The sequence below is a fragment of the Macaca fascicularis genome, chromosome 4 (assembly GCF_037993035.2).
Source record: "Macaca fascicularis isolate 582-1 chromosome 4, T2T-MFA8v1.1".
Taxonomy (NCBI): Eukaryota; Metazoa; Chordata; class Mammalia; order Primates; family Cercopithecidae; genus Macaca; species Macaca fascicularis.
In genome coordinates this window covers 145,223,644-145,240,241 of record NC_088378.1, presented here as the reverse complement: position 1 = coordinate 145,240,241, position 16,598 = coordinate 145,223,644, and the positions used below count along the sequence as shown (strand labels likewise).

The following is a 16,598-nucleotide window of genomic DNA, read 5'->3' as shown; positions in this document are numbered from 1 at the left end:
TACAGGGTTTGACTCTTTTCATTGACAAGATCAATAACGAAGGTAACACCAGTTCAAGGTTAGACAGACAGTTACTGGATGGATGTCCTTATAAAAATATTTTTGTGTAAATCTGCAAGGGCCTTTATACAAGGTTGTGGTTTTTATAATGTTTTGTGATAGTTTTTATGATCAGATATACAAATATAAAAACTCACTCCTCATGGCCTTCCTGGGCTCTATTTGTCAGAGTTTTCTTAACATTAGTGATTACATTTTGATTCTGACAACTTTCACAATACACTGACAGTGTGCTCTGAGGTCCCAAAGTGTCTGTCTTTACAAAACGACTATCTTTATATAGCTGCTCTCTTTTCAATTTCATGCTTGCTAATAGGAAACTATATACAGAAAGAAGAATGACAGCCTTGTACAAGATTAGGAGGTAAATTGAATTCACTACTTTGGAAGGAGGCTCTGTCTACAGTCACGATATCCAAGAATAAACTGAAAATTCATTATTAAATAGGATCCAGGAGAAAATAAAAAGTACAGTTCCGTTTTTCTTGTTTTTTTTTTTTTTTTTTTTTTTTTTTTTTTTGAGACGGAGTCTTGCTCTGTCGCCCAGGCTGGAGTGCAGTGGCGCGATCTCGGCTCACTGCAAGCTCCGCCTCCCGGGTTCACGCCATTCTCCTGCCTCAGCCTCCCGAGTAGCTGGGACTACAGGCGCCCACAACCGCGCCCGGCTAATTTTTTGTATTTTTAGTAGAGACGGGGTTTCACCGTGGTCTCGATCTCCTGACCTTGTTATCCGCCCGCCTCGGCCTCCCAAAGTGCTGGGATTACAGGCGTGAGCCACCGCGCCCGGCCTTTTTTTTTTTTTTTTTTTTTTTTTTTTTTTAAGATAAATCACATGTGTCCCTGCTTATCTGTGTGATTAGAAAGTTTCTTACTGAGAACAGTGTTGAGTTTGAGACCAGCCTGGGCAACATGGTGAAACCCTGTCTTTACTAAAAATACAAAAAATTAGCTGGGAGTGGTGGTGCACACCTGTAATCCTATCTACTTAGGAGGCTGAGGCAGGAGAATTGCTTGAACCCGGGAAGTGGAGGTTGCAGTGAGCTGAGATGGTGCCATGGCACTCCAGCCTGGGCGACAGAGTAAGACCGTTTCAGAAAAAAATTGTATTGCCATGGGGCTATATATAAGCAGGAGTGAAAACGAAACGTGACAGATGAACATCAAAGTCATAATAGACTTGCCCTGAGAAAGTCGTTAACAGGTCTGGGGATGGAATTGAAGAATACTTACATTTCATGAGTGTTTTCCTCTTTTCTCTAAATATAAAAGAAACCTGTAGTGAATATGTCATGATGTTAATAATAGATCAAATCCGTGTGGTCACTTTTAACTCTTCTATAATTTTTTAAAAGGTAAAATAAGGTGATGAGTAATGAGAAATGCTGATGTTTCGGTTTAATGAATTGAAAATTGTGGCTATTAACTAATATTTACCAACTCACCAGTATCTAAGATGTACCAGGCCTTGTTCTAGGTATGATGGCAACTACAGTGCCAAAACACAAAAATCTATCCTTTTAAATTTACTTCCCATGAGAGAGAAAATACTAAATGAATAAAGACACAATATACTGCATAGTAATAAGTGCTAAGGAAGAAAACAGACTAGGAGCAAGACATTTTTTGGAAGAGTTGTTATTGAAAATAACTTCATGGTCTGGCGAGAGGGTTCACGCGTGTAATCCCAATACTTTGGGAGGCCGAGGCAGGAGAATCATCTGAGCCCAGGAGTTCGAGACCAGACTGGGTAAAAAAAGTGAGACACCTTCCTCCCACCTCCCATCTCTACAATTTAAAAAAAAAAAAAATACAGCTGGGCTAGGCGGGGAGCACTTGTACTTCCAGCTACTCAGAAGGCTGCTTAAGCCCACGAGTTCGAAGTTGCAGTGAGCTATGATCGCGCCACTTGGACTCCAGCCTGAATGACAGAGTGAGGCCCTGTCTCAAATAAAATATAAAATAAAATATAAAATAATAAAAATAAAATAAATACTTCCAATTCTCTTTAACTGAATCTCTAAAATTTAACTACCTATAAACTGGAAACTCTAAACTTAAATTATAGTTTACAGGCCGGGCGCGGTGGCTCAAGCCTGTAATCCCAGCACTTTGGGAAGCCGAGACGGGCGGATCACGAGGTCAGGAGATCGAGACCATCCTGGCGAACACGGTGAAACCCCATCTCTACTAAAAAGTACAAAAAAAAAAAAAACTAGCCGGGCGAGGTGGCGGGCGCCTGTAGTCCCAGCTACTCGGGAGGCTGAGGCAGGAGAATGGCGTAAACCCGGGAGGCGGAGCTTGCAGTGAGCTGAGATCCGGCCACTGCACTCCAGCCTGGGCGACAGAGCGAGACTCCGTCTCAAAAAAAAAAATTATAGTTTACAAAATGATAGTATGTAGAGGTGGAGGTATTTCAGCTCATGGACTTAGTATCAATTCCCGCTCTGTAAGATGGGATACCTCTGATTTCTTAACTGAAAGCTGCTTTCTCATTTTCTCCTCTAAGGAATGTGAATACTTCCATTTGCTGTCATTTTCCCTTTGATTGACCTAGCAAGGGAAGGAAGGGTGGTGACAGTATATCCCAAGTAACTTTTTGGGGATGGGGGGAAAAAAAAAAAAGGCTAGCAGAGGATGGTTTCGATCCATCGACCTCTGGGTTATGGGCCCAGCACGCTTCCGCTGCGCCACTCTGCTACACGTGGAAGTCTGCTTTGCCGGGAAATTCTTTGTGATGTTTACCTCAAAAGTTGGGGATTTTGGTTTTTTGGTACAGTTAAATAAATCTGATTTCCACCCCCCACCAAGGGCCACTAGTCCTATTTATGCTGCAAACATGAGGATGAGTTCAGCGTGTAGTGGTATCAACCATTCTGAAAGCAAAAAAAGGAAAACCTCGATGTTTCTGTAAGAAAATAGCCTGTCGCTACCCTGCCTGCTTTATCATGTAGTCAGGACGTAAGACTAAGGCAAAAAACCGTATAGGGAAAATATCCAACTTCTGAAATGTAATACGTAGTTTTCAAGAAGCATAAAACGTCACCGCTGCATTGGCCGGGAATCGAACCCGGGCCTCCCGCGTGGCAGGCGAGAATTCTACCACTGAACCACCAATGCTTGCTGTGCAGGTAAGCCTTGCCGTCTCTAGGAATGCTTTGCCATTTTTCAGGAATCCAACTGATACCATCGACTTTGTTTTCAAAAAGATATTTAGGTAGCTTTCCGTTCTTATTGAATAGAGCCTCATAACAGAGCCTTCTTGCCTTCTTCCCTTCTTTTCAGGAAGAAAAAATCCCTTTCACTGCAACTTCAAAGCGTCTCTGGCAACACTGGAGGCTGGCCCGCGTGTGGGCTGCCCGGCTCCGGCACGGTCTCAGCGGCGCAGTTGGACTGCTCCGACTGGGCCTGCACCTTCACCACGCGGGTGCGGGCTCCTGAGCTGACTCTGTCCGCCGCTGCAGGGCCCTGGGTATCCACTTGCCAAGTGGTCTCAAGCTCCGGACTCTTTAAGTTTCAGGAAGCGCTATGGAAGATGCCAAATTCCTTAGTTTGGGAGGCAGAAGACATTTTATGACCGTGGGGAGGCTCAAAGTCCAGATGGGTTCAGGAGGGAACGGGAGAGGTAGAATAAGGTTACATGAGCACGAAGAATAAAGAAAATGAAGTGGAGGAACGCGGAGGAAGAGAATCCGAGCAGAGGATAAAGGAGGTAGGGCGGCCAAAAGAGGAGGGAGGAGGGGAGGAGCCAGAGGGAAGGGGAGGCAAACAGGAACCTAGTGTTGCTCTCCACTGGTCTCCCCAAAGAAAAGGGAGGCAGTGGGGGATTTAAGAGTTTTGTGGATTTACCTTATGCTTCAGTTGCCATGGTTATGGGGTGGCACTGGAAACTTCTTCCTGGCAAACTGAGCGCAAAGGTCTCATTGAAGAATAATTTCCACAACGGGTGCAGTGATGACTCTAATACAAATATAAAAATGAACCCGGGTAAAAAAAATTTGTGTAACTCAATGAGGTAATTGGTGAGGTGTTGATACCTGTTCAAAGGAGAATCCAAAGAGTGCTCGCAGCACATATAGGAGAATCCAAAGAACAGATGCTATTTATAGATCAGGAATATTAAAATAGGTGTGTAAATGAGGCCAAAACTGTTTTGGTGAGATGTTCCCCAAACGTGTTTAAAGAAGATGGCCATCCATTTTGTCCCTGCCGCAGTATATAATTAATTTGCATGTCCATAGATACGAAGAATTTTGTATTGCCATCATTATCTACAATTTGCAGAGTTGTAAAATAGTTCCCGTACAATCGGAATCAGATGACACAGAAAGATGTGTTATAGTTTTCCTTTGAAGCACAAATTTTTCCAGCAATCTTTTCCTTTTTAAGGTAGATTGCTGCTCAACCTTGCCTGAGCATAAATGTAAGGGCCAAACTCAGAAGTTAAACTTGCTTTTGAAAGCTTATCAATGCCAAAAGCACTGGTCTGATATTCCTGATCATATTCTGGGGAAAGTCTTGGGTGGGGATTCTTTTCCTTTCTTTTCTTTTATTTCTTTCTTTCTTTTTTTGTTTTGTTTGTTTTGGTATCTTTCTGTCGCCTAGGCTGCAGTACAGGGCTGGTGATTCTTAAGACCTCGGTTCACAGAATGTGAATGTTTGTGTCTCTCCAAAATTCATATGTTGAAGCCCCAGTTCCCCATGTGACATATTTGAAGGTAGCTGGGAGGTAATTAGGTCATGAGGGTTAAGTCCTCATGAATGGAATTAGTGCCCTTATAAGAAGATAGAAAGACGTTACCTCTTTCTGCCATGTGAGGACACATCATGGAGGTAACTGTCTGCAAACCAGGAAAAATACCCCCTTCAGAACCAGGCTATGCTGGCAGCTTGATCTTTCCAGCCTTAGAACTGTGAGAAATACATGTCTGTTTAAGCTACCCAGTCTATGGTGGCAGTTTTTGTTGTTGTTGTTTGTTGTTTGTTTGTTTTGAGATGGAGTCTCGCTCTGTCACCCAGGCTGGAGTGCAGTGGCGTGATCTCGGCCCACTGCAACCTCCGTCTCCCGGGTTCAAGCGATTCTCCTGCCTCAGCCTTCTGAATAGCTGGGATTACAGGCGCCCGCCACCACGCCCGGCTAATTTTTGTATTTTTGGTAGAGATGGGGTTTCACCATATTGGTCAGGCTGGTCTCGAACTCCCGACCTCGTTATCCACCCACCTTGGCCTCCCAAAGTGCTGGGATTACAGGCGTGAGCCACTGCGCCCAGTCTATGTTGTTTTTTATAGCAGCCCAAGCTAAGACAGTGATGAAAGATCTGGACTCACTCTCTAGAAGCCTGTGCATGCACACACATATCTGCATTCGATTTCAGATATGGAACCTAGTTTAAATGAGGTAGGTTAGATACGGTGATCATAGCGTCTCTTAAAGGAGAACAAACTTGCTAAATAAATGGAGAGGACAAATTGCCTGACAGTGCACAAACCAGCCGCATCCTGGACTTATGGTTGGTGTCATGCGCGTTGGTGTGAAGAGACCACCAAACAGGCTTTGTGTGCACAATAAAGCTTTTTAATCACCTGGGTGCAGGTGGGCTGAGTCCGAAAAGAGAGTCAGCGAAGGGAGATAAGGGTGGGGCCGTTTTGTAGGATTTGGGTAGGTAAAGGAAAATTACAGTCAAAAGGGGAGTTGTTCTCTGGTAGGCAGGAGTAGGGGGTCACAAGGTGCTCAATGGGGGAGCTTTTTGAGCCAGGATGAGCCAGGAAAAGGACTTTCACAAGGTAATGTCATCACTTAAGGCAAGGACCGGCCATTTTTCACTTCTTTTGTGGTGGTATGTCATCAGTCAAGGCGGGGCAGGGCATTTTCATCTCTTTTGTGATTCTTCAGTTACTTCAGGCCATCTGGGCCTATACGTGCAAGTCACAGGGGATGCGATGGCTTGGCTTGGGTTCAGAGGCCTGACAGTTGGAACATTCTGCAGCAAAGAATTAGAAGAGCAAAAAGGGGGGAAAAAATCCTCCAATAGGCGCAAGCACAGAAACCCGTGATTGGTGTCCTTAAATTGACCTATACTCATTATAGCAGTAAAAAACACACCCCAGGGGGATATTTAACATGCTAATGAGACATGCGATGTATGTGCTACCATGCAAAACCACAGTGCACCAAGAGACCACCCAGAACATGTTTTATAGCAATGTCCTCCCACCTGCTCATGAATAATCATGTAAGACTCCCGTGAGGCGAGTTTGTCCAGTATCAGCCAGTACTGTCTCTTGAGCAGCCCTCTCTGATCAGCTTTATCAGAGTGTACTTTCGCTTTGCAATAAACTCTTGCTTATTTAGGACTCACTTTCAAATTATTTTGTGCAGTGAAGTCAAGAACCTGAACTGGCCCACCAGCAACATTAGAAACCGTACTCCAGTAGTTCTAGGGCCTCTGCTCTCCCTCTTTTAACCAGGAAGGTGGTTTTCAGCCGGGCGCGGTGGCTCATGCCTGTAATCCCCGCACTTTGGAAGGCCGAGGCGGGCAGATCACCAGAGGTCAGGAGTTCGAAACCAACCTGACCAACATGGAGAAACTCCGTCTCTACTAAAAATACAAAATTAGCCGGGCATAGTGGCGCATGCCTGTAATCCCAGCTGCTCGGGAAGCTGAGGCAGGGGAATTGCTGGAACCCGGGAGGCAGAGATTGCAGTGAGCCGAGAGCACGCCATTGCACTCCAGCTTGGGCAACAAGAGCAAAACTCCGTCTCAAAAAAAAAAAAAAAGTAGTTTTCATCAGTACCATCCCTCTCATGCTGCTCATTCATTCATTCTCACACCTACTCTTCAGCCTCGCCTTTGTGAAGGCCCCCTCCTTGGGGAAGCAGCTTAGATGGGAAGGGGATGGGGAGCAGATAATGTGTAAGTAGGTACACACCAAGCTGTATTCCTGAAAATCACCCACGAGGCCCTACTTCCCTGCCTCCTGCCACACATGCCTCCTCTCCTCCCACGCCAGGCCTTGTTCACTGTGCTTCAACCAATGAAGAGCCAGGTAATTCTTTAGCGCCTTCCAACCACAGTGTATTAGCCTGTTCTCATGATGCTATAAAGAACTGTCCAAGGCTGGGTACTTTATAAAGGAAAGAGGTTTAACTGAGGACTGGGGAGGCCTCGGGAAACTCTCAATCATGGCAGAAAGGGAAGCAAACACGTCTCTCTTCAAATGGTGACAGGAGAGAGAAACAAGAGCCCAGCAAAGAGGGAAGCCCCTTATAAAACCCATCAGATCTCATGAGAACTTACTATCACAAAAATAGCATGGGGAAAACTGCCCCCATGATCCAATTACCTCCCTCTGGGTCCCTCCCATGACACATGGGAATTATGGGGACTACAATTTAAGATGAGATCTGGGTGGGGACACAGCCAAACCATATCACACAGACTCAGTACAGGCTTTGCAGTTTGTCTTCCCTATGCCCATAAACCTCTTCCCCAAGAAATTCCTGCAGGTCTTTCACCTTCTTCAATTTTACTCCTCCTTTAAGTGTCCATTTGTCATCACTGAGGGCTTGCCTGATCACTATTTGACGCAGCAACATCTGCCTTCAAACAGAGAAATGTACACACCCTACCCCTCTTTCTTGCTTTGCATTTTTCTTCATAGCAGTTAGTTCCTTCTGACCTAGCATAAATTTCACTTTATTTCCTGTCCACCAGATTAGATGTCCCCAAAAGAAATGGATTTTTGTCAGTTTTGTTTACTGCTGTGTCTGCAATTTCTGAAAATATGCAGGCACCGAGTAGATGCGCAGTAAGTACTTATCAGTAAAGTAATATCTTTTCCTCACCCATCTCAAGGTTCATGGCTGAGGCCCCTATAACAAAAGACAAATTAACAACAGAAACTTATTTATTCTAGGTTTTATGTGACACAGAAGCCTTCAGAGACAAATTTCAAAGATACCTGTGTATTTCTATGCTAAGTTTGATGAAGAAATGGATAGCTGGGGAGAAATATCATTGTAGGACAGAAGGGGTATGATCTAATGGTAATAAACTGGGGGGATCTTAGCAGACCTGTTTAGATTCTTCTGTATTCCTATGTCTTCAGAGATAAGGACATTTCTTTTTTTCTTTTCTTTCTTTTTTTTTTTTTTGAGATGGAGTCTTGTTCTGTTGCCCAGGCTGGAGTGCAGTGGCACCATCTCGGCTCACTGCAAGCTTTGCCTCCCAGGTTCATGGCATTCTCCTGCCTCAGCCTCCTGACCAGCTGGAATTACAGGCACCCACCACCACACCCGGCTAATTTTTTGTATTTTTAGTAGAGACGGGGTTTCACCGTGTTAGCCAGGATGGTCTTGATCTCCTGATCTCGTGATCCGCCTGCCTCGGCCTCCCAAAGTGCTGGGATTACAGGCGTGAGCCACTGCGCCTGGCCAAGATAAGGCGCAGTGGCCAAGATAAGGCTTTCCTCCAGGTTTAGGGAGGGTACCTTTGGAATGAAAGTGAGAGTTAATACTTCACTAATTCACTTTATGACCTACTTTAAAGGAAGGTTAAAGAGTGACCTTCCTGCTTCTGATGTTTTCTCAAATGCCAAGGTGCCATATTTTGGGGTAGCATGTCTTGAATCCCATCAAATGAATGAGTAAATTTGTACCCCTTAGCATGGTGTTGTTCACCTCGTAGACACTTGAAGGATGCAATGTTGGTTGGTTACTCAGCATTCAATTTGACAACAGCTCAATTTTCAAATAGTGTAAACCAGTGGTTCTCAAACTTTGGCATGCATCAGAATCACCTGGAGGGCTTATTACACAAAGATATTTAGGCCACAAACTCTAGGGTTTCTAAAGCAGTGTGTCAGAATAGAATGCAAGAATTTGCATTTGTAACAAGTTCTCAGGTGATGCCATCAAGGCATTCCATACCTTGCTGGCTGTAATACTAGCTGCGTCAAATCGGTATAGGTCTATAGCAATCTCACCTCCTGCCTCCTCAGAAGAAAGAATTAGACTGAGGGTCATAAGGCGGAGGGAGAGATAGAGGTAAGGTTTCGAGCAGGAGTGAAAATTTTATTATTATTATTGTTATTATTATTTTGAACTAGAGTCTCACTCTATTGTCCAGGCTGGAGTGCAGTGGGCACAATCTTGGCTCACTGCAATCTCTGCCTCCTGGGTTCAAGCAATTCTCCTGCCTCAGCCTACCAAGTAGCTGGGACTACAGGCACACACCACCACGCCCAGCTGATTTTTATATTTTTAGTAGAGATGGGGTTTCGCCATATTGGTTAAGCTCGAACTCCTGACCTCAGGTGGTCCACCTGCCTTGTCCTTCCAAAGTGCTTGCATTACAGGCATGAGCCACTGCGCCCTGGGAGAGAAAGTTTATTAAAACGTTTTAGAGAGGAATTAAAGGAAGTAAAGTACACTTGGAAGACGGCCAAGTGGGTGACTTGAGAGACTCAAGTGCGCTGTTTGATGTTTGACTTGGGACTTTGTATGTTAGCATGCTTCCATTGGCATGTTTCCAGGGAGTTGCATTCCTTTTCCCCTGATTCTTCCCTTGGGGTGGACTGTGCTCATGCACAGTGGCCCTGCCAGCACTTGGAGGGGCTGCATGCACAATGTGTTACTGAAGTTGTACACATGCTTACTTGAGGCTTTCTTCTTCTTCTTCTTCTCCTTTTTTTTTTTTTTTTTTTTTTTTGAGATGGAGTTTCGCTCTTGTCACCCAGGCTGCAGTGCAGTTACATGATCTTGACTCACTGCAACCTCCACCTCCCTGGTTCAAGCAATTCTTCTGCCTCAGCCTCCCAAGTAGCTGGGACTACAGGCATGTGCCACCATGCTTGGCTAATTTTTGTATTATTACTACAGACGGGGTTTCACCATACTGGCCAGGCTGGTCTCGAACTCCTGACCTTGTGATCTGCCCTCCTCGGCCTCCCAAAGTGCTGGGATTACAGGCATGAGTGACTCTCATTTTTATCAACTTTTGTCTCTTGTTTTTAGAATTTTCTTCATGCTTAACAATCCTGATATTCTCATTTTTTTGCTCAAGTTTTCCTGTGAAAAACCAAGTTAACCTATAGTGTTTCTCTAGTGAAAAGGACATTTCTCTGTTAGATTGGCTGGACAACCTTGACTAGATAATTGTCATGTTTCAATTTCTGCCCGTGTACAATGGAAATAAGAACATCTGTTCAAAGAGATAAGAAATGTGATTTCTTTGAAAAGAATAAGTTATTTCTTAAATAGAAGATGTAATTCAATTACACTTTTAACACATATGAAAAGAGTGGTTTAGTGGCAAACAACTGGAATTTGGAGGTACTGGCCAGAATTCAAATTTTGGAACTCCCTGTTACAAAGTATGTGTCAATCTGAGCCACAGTTTTTTTTGTTTTGTTTTGTTTTTGAGACGGAGTCTTGCTCTGTAGCCCGGGCTGGAGTGCAGTGGCCGGATCTCAGCTCACTGCAAGCTCCGCCTCCCGGGTTTACGCCATTCTCCTGCCTCAGCCTCCGGAGTAGCTGGGACTACAGGCGCCCGCCACCTCGCCCGGCTAGTTTTTTGTATTTTTAGTAGAGACGGGGTTTCACGGTGTTAGCCAGGATGGTCTTGATCTCCTGACCTCGTGATCCGCCCGTCTAGGCCTCCCAAAGTGCTGGGATTACAGGCTTGAGCCACCGCGCCCGGCCGAGCCACAGTTTTTACCTGCTACTGAGGGACAATAATATTTGAAACGTTATTGTAGCAGATACTCAGTGAGAACTTACTATGTTCCCAGAATTATGCTGAACCATTAAATTTCTGAACTCTTACAGTATTCCCTGTAATCCAGTAATAGTTACTATACCTATTCTGCAAATACAAACGCTGTTGCATTCTTGAGCTTACCAGAAAGTATTGTGAACCCCCAAAATTTGAGACAGGTCTCAGTTAATTTAGACAGTTTATTTTGCCAAGATTGAGGACACACACCCATGACACAGCCTCAGGAAGTCCTGACGACATGTACCGAAGGTGGTTGGGGCACAACTTGGTTTTATACATTTTAGGGAGACATGAGACATCAATCAATATATGTAAGAAGAACAGTGGTTCCCTCCAGGTAGGCGGGGACAACTCAAAGCAGGGAAGGGCTTGCAGGTCACAGGTAGGTGAGAGATAAACTGTTGCATTCTTTTGAGTTTCTGATAAGCCTTGCCAAAGAAGGCAATCAGAATATGCATCTGTCTCAGCGAGCAGAGGGATGACTTTAAATAAAATGTGGGGGAAGGTTTGCCCTGAGTAGTTCCCAGCTTGACTTTTCCCTTTAGTTTAGTAATTTTGATTTTTCTTTCACAGTATCAACAAAGTTTTCAGGATACAACTCAGACTTATAGTCCTTCCATAAATGGTCCTAAAATCATTTGTTGACTGAAACATGGAGGATTCCAGTTAGCCAGCTAGGCTATCAGGAGTAACAGTGAACTTCACACATTGCAATTCACAACTGCAATAGCAACTATGTTGTGACTGTCACCTGGCCAACATGATTGTAAAAGTCATAGATTATAGATGAACAGCAATTTTTAAGAGAAGTTAAATGTGAGAAAATATACATCTTAGAATTTATGAAATTTGGAATATAAACTGTGGGGCATAGAAGCAAACATCTATAACTGAACTAAAATTCTCTCAGGCTTGCAACAAAACGTGTTGTCAGGGAACATATGTTGCTATGATTTGAATCCTTTTAACTATACTGATAGATGTTTTATACTCTAGAACATGGTCTATCATGGGAAATGTGTGTGCGCTTGAGAAGAACGCATATTCTGCTGATGCTATGTAGAGCCTTCTATAAATGTCAAATAGATCACTTAGGTTGATAATGTTCAAGTCTTCTATATGCCTACTGATTTTCTGTCTATTTGTTCTATCTATTATTGATGAAGGGGTGCTGAAATCACCTATAATCATGGCATACCTACCTCTTTCATCTCTACCAGATTTCTCTGTATGTATTTTGAAGTTTAGTTATCATGTGTATAAATGTTTAAGATTCACATGTCCTTTTGGTGGATTGGTTTATTATTATTAAATGATTATATTCTTGGCAATATTCTTTACTCTGAAATCTACTTTTTCTTATAATAACATAGCCAATTCTTTTGATTAATGTTACTATGGCTACCTTTTCCAATCTTTTACTATTTACTTTTGTGTGTCATTATAGATACATATATATACACATACACAAACACACACACACATATATTTTTATTTTATTTTATTTTATATATTTTTTGGAACAGTCTCCCTCTGTCACCCAGGCTGGAGTGCAGTGGCACATTTCATGGCTCACTGCAACCTCCGCCTCCCGGGTTCAAGTGATTCTAGTGCCTTAGCCTCCCAAGTAGCTGGGATTACAGATGTGCTGCTACTGTGTCCTGCTAATTTTCATATTTTTAGTAGAGACGGAGTTTCCCCATGTTGGCCAGGCTGGCCTCAAACTCCTGACCTCAAGTGATCACCTTGGGGTCCCAAAGTGCTGGGATTACAGGTGTGAGACACCATGCCCGGCTAGTGTCCTTATATTTAAAGTACCTTTCGTATAGACAGCATATAGTGAGCCTTGCTTTTTTATCAGTCTGATGATCTGTGTCTTTTTATTGGAGCATATGTGGGACACATTTTGGTACTGGAAATGGTGTTTAAAAAAAAAAACCTGTGACATATTTATGGGACTATTATTGTTATTCTTAATGTAAATAACTTAGAAAAGTAAAATATGATAAATATGACAATGTATTTTGTGTCTATATTTAAATTATACACAGAGAGACAGACTGTATTATCTTCCTAATAATTCCACTATCCATATGGTGCTAATACTCATGCACCTTTTAAAAACTATATTGATTTCTTATATCTGCACAAAAGATTTTATTTTTTCACCAATTTTTGCCCTGTGGTCAATTCAGTGTATGTACTGAAAAATGATATAATCTATGTGTTTGTTGTTTTAAACAGGAAAATGTATACAGTTTACAAATTCTCATAAGATAGTAATGATACTACGAGTAGGAATACAGTTGGATTCTTGCTCATTTCCTTAAGAATCTAAAATTTAAAAATCTGACCCTTCAAAAGTAAATTTTATGCTCTTTTCTTTGGAAGATGATGGACTATATAGCCCTAAATGATACAGATGATGCAGTACCATGAATGATGGCCCTTCCCAAAAGATATGTCTACGTGATAATCACTGGAATCTGCAAATGTTACCTTATATGGAGAAAGATGTGATTAAGAATCTTGGGAGGAGGCATTTATTCTAGATTATCTGAGTGAATTCTAAATGCCATCATGAATTCCTGTAAGAGACAGGCAAAGAGGGATTTGACTGAGGCTCACACAGAAAAGAAAGAGATATGAAAATGAAGCCAGAGCTGAGAGTGATGTAGCCACAAGACAAGGATGAGCAGGGCATGCCAATAGTCACTAAAAAACAAAAAAAGCGGAAACAAGTTCACCACCACCACCACACCTCCTCTGCCCACTACCCTCCAGAGAGAACATGGCCTTGCTAGTACCTTGATTTCGGACCTCGGGCTTCCAGAACTGTGAGATAATAACTTTCTATGGTTTTAAGCCATCAAGTACATGACAATTGGTTATGATAGCCCTGGGAAACTGATACAGTTGATTACTTCACTGTATCCTTTGTTTAAATATTCCATTAAACCCCATCTTTTATCTTCAGGAAGTTTTTTAAAAATCTAACCAAATTTCTCCTATATTGTAATTGGCAGAGCCATACACTTTTTGGATTGAAAGGGATCTTATAAGTCACATAGTCCAACTTCCCTTGGACTACTTCTCATATTTGAAAATCGTTTCTCCACAGATATTTACCCATTCAAGCCATTTCATGTTTTCTAGCATTGACTTCTATATGCTAAATCAGAATAGCTTCCATCCAGTTCTTTCCTTGGAATCAACTCAATTTCTTTTACATGACATTATTCCAAAGGTTTAGTTATATCTATCATTTTCTCTGCCTGTTTTTGTTTCTTTGGTCATTAACAGAAATTGTTATCACAAATGTTATTTCACAAAAGAAAATTCCTAAAACAGAATTTAAAGAGGAAAGGCATTTTCCTCTTTAATCTCTATTTTATATAGAATTTTATTTTCCCAAATTGCCAGAAATGGTCAGCTATTTCATCATGGTATAACATCTATTTGTGTGTGTGTGTGTGTGTGTCCTTATATCATGCTCAGATCTACTTTTTAATTTTTATGCATTAGTAGGATTTCTAACCTTTATGAGACAAACTAAGCTATGCACATGATTTCCCTTTAAATACCTGAAGAAAGCTCTGCTTCATACTTTGACAAAGCATTTTCTACTCAACATTGAAAAAATAAATGCCTTCAATAATTCTTCAAGAGGCATGATGTTCTGATTTTTCAATTCTCTAGTCATTATTTTGTGTAGGCATTTTAGTTTTATAATGTATCTCTTAAGATAAAAATCCTCAAACTAAAGCCAATAATCTACATGTTTTATTATCCATATGTCTTAGCTGGGCTTCTATGGGATTCACTGCCAGTCATATTTCTACTAATACTATTCTGTAGTATACGAATGAAGTAAATGAGTCCATCTTGATTTATGTTAAATTTCATCCTTTTATTTATTGCTTTTATTTTTTAATTTTAATTCTGATTTCTCTAGAATTATTAATTTCCCAAAGTTTAATGTCATTTTTAACTTATGAAGTCTGTTCTCTTTAAATTCATGCAAGTTATTTATAAGTGCATATTATAGTAGGACAAAACACTTAAGTCTTATAATGGTATTTTCAGGGTGATAGTGTTTTATTAATCACCTTTTGAGTGAGATTTTACAAAAAGATAGGGACAAATGGAACCGCTTTGACATTTTGGTCATTATTGCTCCATGTTGTACAGAAATAGATAAGAATTGTTTGCAAATTCTATTCAGAAATCAAGATTTATGGAAGTCCTAGCCAGAGCAATCAGGTGAGAGAAAGAAGTAAAACACATCCAAATAGAAAAAGAAGTGCAACTATCTCTGTTCACTGAGAATATGATTCTATCCCTAGAAAACCCTGAAGACTTTGCCAAAAGGCTCCTGGAACTGATAAACTACTTCAGTGAAGTTTCAGGATACAAAATTAACATTCAAAAATTAGTAGCATTTCTATACACAAATAATGTTCAATCTGAAGCCAAATCAAGAGGGCAATCCCATGTACAATAGCTACACACACACAAAATTCCTAGGAAGACATCTAATGAAGGAGGTAAACGATCTCTATTAGGCCGGGCGCAGTGGCTCACGCCTGTAATTCCAGCACTTTGGCAGGCCGAGGAGGGTGGATCAAGAGGTCAGGAGATTGAGACCATTCTGATTAACACGGTGAAACCCTGCCTCTACTAAAAATACAAAAAAAATTAGCCGGGCATGGTGGCAGGCGCCTGTAGTTGCAGCTACTCGGGAGGCTGAGGCAGGAGAATGGCATGAATCTGGGAGGCCGAGCTTGCAGTGAGCCGGGATCGCACCGCTGCACTCCAGCCTGGGCGACAGAGTGAGACTGCTTCTCAAACAAACAAACAAACAAACAAAAAGATCTCTATTAGGATAACTACAAAACACTGCTGAAGAAATAATAGATGACACAAACAAATGGAAAAACATTCAATGCTCATGGATTGGAAGAATCAATATTGTTAAAATGGCCATATCAGCCAAAGTAATCTATAGATTCAATGCTATTCCTATCAAACTATGAACGTCATTTTTCACAGAGGTAGAAAAGCTATTCTAAAATGCATATGGAACCAAAAAAGAGTCCCACTGGCCGAAGCAATTCTAAGAAAAAAAGAACAAAGCCAGAGTCATCACATTACCCGACTTCAAACTATCCTATAAGGGCTACAGTAACCAAAACAACATGGCACTGGTACAAAAAGAGACACATAGACCAATGGAACAGAATAGAGAACTCAGAAACAAAGTCACAAACATATAGCCATCTGATCATTGACAAAAATAAGCAATGGAGAAAGGACTTCCTATTTAATAAATCGTGCTGGAATAGCTGGCTAGCCATATGCAGAAGAATGAAACTGGGCCCTTATCTGTCACCATACACAAAGATTAACTAAAGATAGATTCAAGTTTTAAATGTAAGACTCAAACTACAAGAATCGAAGAAGAAAACCTGGGAAACACCATTCTGAACATGGGGCTTGGGAAATAATTTATGACGAAGTCCTCAAAAGCAATTGCAACAAATACAAAAATTAACAACTGGGACCTAATTAAACTAAAGAGCTTCTGCATAGAAAAAGAAACTGTCAACAGAGTAAACAGACAACCTACAGAATTGGAGAAAATATTTGCAAACTATGCATCCAACAAAGGCATAATGTCCAGAATCTCTAAGGAGCTTAAACAATTGAACAAGCAAAAAGCAAATAACACCCATTAAAAATGGACAAAAGAAATAAACAGAC

General features: G+C 41.6%; 2 protein-coding genes and 2 non-coding genes across 4 annotated transcripts in view; 2 read left to right on the top strand and 2 right to left on the bottom strand.

The window, feature by feature from the left end:
• Nucleotides 1–2,685: 2,685 nt before the first annotated feature.
• Nucleotides 2,686–2,757, bottom strand: TRNAM-CAU (transfer RNA methionine (anticodon CAU)). The gene has a single exon. It is a non-coding gene; the product is annotated as a tRNA-Met (tRNA).
• Nucleotides 2,758–3,106: 349 nt separating this feature from the next.
• TRNAG-GCC (transfer RNA glycine (anticodon GCC)) lies at nucleotides 3,107–3,177 on the bottom strand. Its single transcript has one exon. It is a non-coding gene; the product is annotated as a tRNA-Gly (tRNA).
• A 230-nt stretch (nucleotides 3,178–3,407) lies between these two features.
• Nucleotides 3,408–16,598, top strand: part of LOC102121359 (putative olfactory receptor 2W6) — a 46,035-nt gene continuing 32,844 nt past the window's right edge. Inside the window, exon 1 of the mRNA XM_065544287.2 lies at nucleotides 3,408–3,769. The gene's annotated coding sequence lies outside the window, so the exon portion shown is untranslated. The remainder of the gene's footprint in view (nucleotides 3,770–16,598) is intronic.
• Nucleotides 3,656–16,598, top strand: part of LOC102121760 (olfactory receptor 2B6) — a 67,782-nt gene continuing 54,839 nt past the window's right edge. The window contains exon 1 of the mRNA XM_045390590.3: nucleotides 3,656–3,769. The gene's annotated coding sequence lies outside the window, so the exon portion shown is untranslated. The remainder of the gene's footprint in view (nucleotides 3,770–16,598) is intronic.